This window comes from Salvia miltiorrhiza, chromosome 1 (genome assembly GCF_028751815.1).
Source record: "Salvia miltiorrhiza cultivar Shanhuang (shh) chromosome 1, IMPLAD_Smil_shh, whole genome shotgun sequence".
NCBI lineage: Eukaryota > Viridiplantae > Streptophyta > Magnoliopsida > Lamiales > Lamiaceae > Salvia > Salvia miltiorrhiza.
The window spans coordinates 32,983,827-32,989,826 of record NC_080387.1 but is presented as its reverse complement, the minus strand read 5'-3'; positions in this window follow the sequence as shown (position 1 = coordinate 32,989,826).

Sequence of the window (6,000 nt, the reverse complement as noted above, 5' to 3'; positions counted from 1 at the left end):
GTTTTTACTATTTTACCCCTCTGCTTGTAAATCTATAAATAGGGCCCGAGCTCGTGTATTATTTTTTACGCTATCTCATATTTTCAAATACAATAGTTGTTTTCTCTCTCGTGCAAGGTTCCCGATCTGCTATTTTTACTCTTTCCAGCCTTCTCGACTAGGTAGAATTTTATGTTTCCTTTTATAGATTTAGGTGTTGGTTCCGTAAACACCAACTGGCGCTGTCTGTGGGAAAGCTACTGAATTAAGACGTGAGATTACGGTCGCCGGCGTACGCAGATCTGTGAATTCAATCGGATTTGCGGGCGTTGGCACCGATTGGTCCGAATAATCTGGATATCCAGCTATGTTTAATCGTTTAATTGCGTTTTCTGGTTTAATATGTGGTTAATCTGCTGAGCTCTGCGTTGATTTGTGCTTTGGGTGCATGGGGAAAGGTGGCGACGGGCGTAAAACATGAATCAGGGGAAATTTACGTTTGTTTACCGCTTGTGTGGGGTAGTTATCCGCGAATAAGGGGTTCTCTTGTAGAATTGAGGTTTTCCTCACCGATCTAATGTTTTGCATGAGGATATTGTAATTGGGTGCTCTGTTCCGATGGTGTTCGTCGTTTCCTTACGGATCCCCGATATTTTGGGTTTATGTTGCTTGTATGTGGTTGTTTTGCGTATTAGTGCGATAATTGTGGGCGATCTTCGTGTTTTATCTTGTTTTCGGTGAAGCGGGTGGTTATTACTGTTAATTCATGGGTTTGCATCGATAATACGCTGATTAATACTTTGCTTCTGTTGTGCTCGGGTTCGCGTTGCTAATCTGTGGGTATTCTTTGTTTGCAATTGATAATTACCGTTACTTCCTATGTTTTGGTGACTAATCCTCGCTTTATATCGCTGAATCGGGGGTGATAATCTGTTTTTGTTACGTTAGTTCTGTGCCGGGGGCTTATAGACGTTTTTCGTTTAAGGGAGGGGGTTTATGGGCGTTTTCCATGTTTTTCGTGGTTGATCTTCGATTTCGATGGTTGAATTGGAAGTTCTGTTCTGTTCCTGATATATTGAGGTTTCTTGCTGTGGATCTATGGGTTTTGTGGTTAGTCTTCGATCTCAAGAGTATTTATTGTCGTCGATGCAAGGGATTTACCTCAGTAATATGATAATTAAACGCTTTGTCTTAGTTATGGTGAGATTCATATTGTTGTTTTGTGGACGATCTTCATTTATGGGAAACTGTTATTCATGTTCTCCATGTTTTCCTTGACTAATCTTCATATTATGGTAGTATTTTACATAATTCTTTTTGTTATCATGTTTAATGAATCGGGCTAACATATCTTTTGGTGGTTGCTCTGTTTGTACTTATCTCTGGGTATCTTGCATCTGTTGAAGTTTTATTGAGGGCTCTGTTTTCTCAATCTATACTCTGGGTTTATTTCCCCGAGTGTAGAATTACTTGGAAGGGAATTTTTTAACGGTCTCTGCACCGGAAGCCGGGATTTCTTATTGGATTTCTTACATTGGGACTCCAATCGGTAATAAGGGGTTTATTCTTTCGTCGTTAGAATGGTTTCTCACTTTGTTTATGTGTAGGTACCATGGGATCATCAGATGCTCACCGCAACCTAGAAAGGGAGTTCGACTCCGCTGCTCTCACCACTGAGGTGCCACCTTCACTGTTCCCTGGCCTACAGGGCAATGCTACCTTCACTGCCCCACCAGGGTTTCAGGCTATCCCCGCCACTCCGTTGACAGGGTTGAATGCAAGCCTCCAGAGATCTGCTCTGGTAACTCCAGGATCTGACATGCCATGCTTAACTCCCGCGTCTGGAGCGGGACAGATCACGTTTGGGTCGATGGAACAGATGATGGCGCTGCTTCACTACTCCGCTGTGCGTCAGGCACTAGGAACTCCCATGTTGTCCACTGTTCCCACTGTAGCTCCACTGGTGGGAACGGCTACTTTGCAGGGCACTGAGGCCCCACCTCCCGCTGCTCAGGAGGTAAACGCTTTAGCAATCAACAAACAAGCTGCGATGCCTCTGGAAGTGCAAGGGGACCCTGCTGACAGGGAAGTGGAAAGAAGACCAGAGGGGAGCCGGGTCAGACTCAACAGTGTTGTGAGAAAGGAGAGGGTTGACGAGTCTGATAGTCAATCCGTCTCCTTGGTGTTCGAAGAAGAGAGACCGAGGGAGAAAGCTCGGCTAAAAAACCAAGTGTCTCAGCTGAAACATCAACTCCAGGATCTGGAGGAATCACTGAGGGAGAAATCCCGAAGGGAGGACAGGGAACAAAGGTCAGGAAAATCGCACCGGGTGGAGAAGTCCCATCGATCGGAAAAATCGCGCTACACAGAGAGGTCAGAGGAAAGAGAGCCGGAGTATTCCTCTGGCAGACATGAATATAGAGTCCACAAGCGCCACGCTCATGAAGTACCCAGGGACAGAAGGGAACAGGGGAGGCATAAGGAGGACAAGAGAGCTAAGACATCGAGGTTCCACCCGATCAACAACCGCAGTCCTTTCTCGGACGATATTTTGGCAGATGCCTTACCTAGAAGCTACAAGCCCATCTCACTGGATTACGATGGCACTACCGATCCGGAGGTACACCTCAATCGGTTTGAAGGGTTGGTTACGTTGCACATGTACACGGAGGGCATCAAGTGCCGGATCTTCTCCACTACCCTTACTGGACCAGCTCAGTTATGGTTTGGGACGCTGCCCCCAAATTCCATTCACTCTTTCGAAGAATTACAGACTCGTTTTTTGCGTCAGTTCGCGAGTTCACGGAGGGTAGGGAAGTCAGCCCTTTCGCTGATGGATATTAAGCAGGAGCAGGGAGAAACGCTTCGAGAGTACACAGCAAGGTTTAACCTTGCCGCTCTGGAGGTGCCAGAGGCAGATTCGCAAATTAAAAACTGCGCCTATGTCAGAGGACTCAGGCTAGGGATCTTTTTTGACGAATTACAAATTCGACCAGCAAGGGATTTTGATGACATCATGGCAAGGCTGCCGGGTTATCTACAGTTGGAGGACGCCAAAATGGCGAGGAAGGTGGAAAATGAGAAACACAGAGTCAAGAAAGCTGAGGAAGCACCCGAACGACAAAGACAGCAAGATAGGGCCCCATTCAGAGGGTTGCCTCCTAGGGTACTCCCACCCCAGGGAGGAATGCCATCTAATCAACAGCGCACAGTGAATGAAGTAACGCGGTTTACCGAATACACGCCCTTGATTAAACCACAAGAAGAAATTTTTCATCTGATAAAGGATCAGCCGTTCTTTAGGGCACCGGGGACCTACCGGACTGGGCCGCCGCAGGAAGGGCCTAACAATAAGTTGTGTGAATATCACAATTCCTTCGGGCATTACACGAAATATTGTGGACACCTTAAGCACCAATTGGAGTTATTGGTGCGCCAGGGATGTCTCGACCACTTCATTGACAGGGGAAATGAAGGTCAGAGGAGGACTGATCAGAGAGATCAGCGGGATCAGAGAGATCAGCGAGATCAGAGGGATCAAAGAAATAACCGGGATCAGCGACGAGAGCAGGGGAACAACAACAGAGATCGCAGGCTCGATGATAACCAGGATAATCGCAGAGAAGGGGCAGACAGACAAGCTCTTCCTCCCCCCCCCCCCGTATAGAAGGGAAGTTCACATGATTTGTGGGAAAAACGGGATGCCCACATCAAATAGGGCTAAAAAGCAAGTCGTCAGAGCAGTCAAAACAGGGTATTATCCTAAAAGGGTCATGGAAGTCACCAGCACGGCAGAGGAGCCGGCAATCACTTTTGGAGCAGAGGATATACGCACATTAATGTATCCGCATGATGATGCGCTGGTCATCACGGCGGACATTGCCGGCTGCATTATTCACCGTATTTTCGTGGATTCGGGCAGCGCTGTAAACATCTTGTACAAGGAATGTCTCCAAAATATGGGAATTAACGCTCATGTTGAGCCGACAAATGCTCCTCTGTTTGGGTTTGGAGGAGAGATGGTCATGCCCCTGGGGTATGTAGAGCTGCCGTTGATTCTTGGTAGTACAGTGGCGGGCAACAAAACAAGGATGGTACGTTTCTTAGTGGTGGATATGCCTAAACCCTCGTACAATGTCATACTCGGCCGGCCCGCCTTGACGGCGTTCAAGGCGGTTATCTCTTTGTTTCACCTAAAAATGAAGTTTCCAATCGAGGGTGGAAGAGTGGGAGAAGTTTGTGGCGATCAGACGACATCAAAAGCATGCCACGTGCAAATGCTCACACAGTCAGCGGGGCAGAAAAGGGAAAGATGGACAGAGGGGTCGAACGCCCGGAAGAGGGGGAAAGTGGGCGAGGTGCATGCCCCAGCAGAGGAGCGCCAAGAGTTGGCGGATTTATTAAAAGACAGAGACTCCACAGAGAAAACCGCGCTGGTGTCCACTAGCGATGTTTGCAATATGATAGAGTTATTTCCAGGGAAAGAGGGTTTCCAGACTAAGATTGGATCGGCCATGAGTGATCAAGTCAGAGAAGAGCTCATTGGTTGTCTCCGACGAAATGCGGATGTGTTCGCTTTCAGCACCGCAGATTTGAAGGGAATCGATAGAGGGTTGGCGGAGCATTGCCTCAACGTGGACCCTAAGGTCAAGCCGGTAAAGCAACGGACAAGGAATTTTGGGGCTGAAAAGGACGCTGCCATCAGAGAGCAGGTCTATGAACTATTGAAAGCTGGGCATATTGTGGAAGTGCAATACCCAGAGTGGATCTCAAACGCAGTGATGGTACCCAAGAAAACAAACACCTGGAGGATGTGTGTGGACTTCCGAGATTTAAACGCTGCTTGTCCGAAGGACCACTATCCTCTGCCGAGGATTGACCAATTGGTGGACTCCACTTCAGGATGTGCCTTATTATCCATGATGGATGCGTACCAAGGGTATCATCAGGTAAAGATGAACAGGGGAGACATCGCCAAAACGGCCTTTGCCGTCTGTTGTGGAGTATATGGGTGGAAGAGTATGCCGTTCGGTCTGAAGAATGCAGGAGCCACATATCAGCGGATGATGGAGAAAATTTTCAAAGAACAGCTTGCTAAGAATATCTCAGTATACGTAGACGATATGCTCGTACGGAGTAACAGGGCAGAGGACCATGTGTCGAATCTGGAAGAAATCTTCACAGTAGTCAGAGATCACAGACTCATGTTGAACCCAGCCAAGTGCACTTTTGGGGTCACCACAGGGAAATTCTTGGGGTATAAAGTCACGCCAGCAGGGATTGAGGTCAATGCCGACAAGGTCAAAGCTATTTTAGAAATGACACCGCCCAGAGGAATCAAGGAGGTGCAGACTCTGAATGGGCGTATCACTGCTTTGAGCAGGTTTATATCGCGATCGGCAGAGCGAAGCATGCCGTTTTTCAAAGTGTTGAGGAAGGGAACCAAGTTTCTGTGGACAGAGGAATGCCGAGCGGCGTTTGAGGATCTTAAAGTATACCTAGCAAAACTCCCAACTCTGACCAAGCCAGTTCCGGGAGAAACATTGTATCTATACATAGCTATGGGGGAGGAGTCAATCAGCTCTGTGCTAATCAGAGAGGAGGGAAGTCATCAGAGACCCATCTATTTTGTCAGCAGAATTATTCAGGGCCCTGAGCTCAACTACACAGAGATCGAAAAGGCTGCTCTGGCGGTCATGATCACGGCAAGAAAGCTGAGGCCTTATTTCCTTTCACATCGAGTGGTGGTACGCACGTCTTTACCTTTTAAACAAGTTTTGGGACGCGCGGATTTGTCGGGAAGAATGGTTAAATGGGCTGTGGAACTAGGGGAATATGACGTAGAGTACGAGCCACGAACGGCGATCAAGGCGCAAGCATTGGCAGACTTCATACAAGAAACAACTCGTCGTCCCATACCAGAGTTCTGGGTGGCTTGTGTGGATGGGTCAGTAACAAAAGAAGGGTGTGGAATTGGGGTTTATATTACTTCGCCGGGTTATGGGACATACCAGTTCGCCA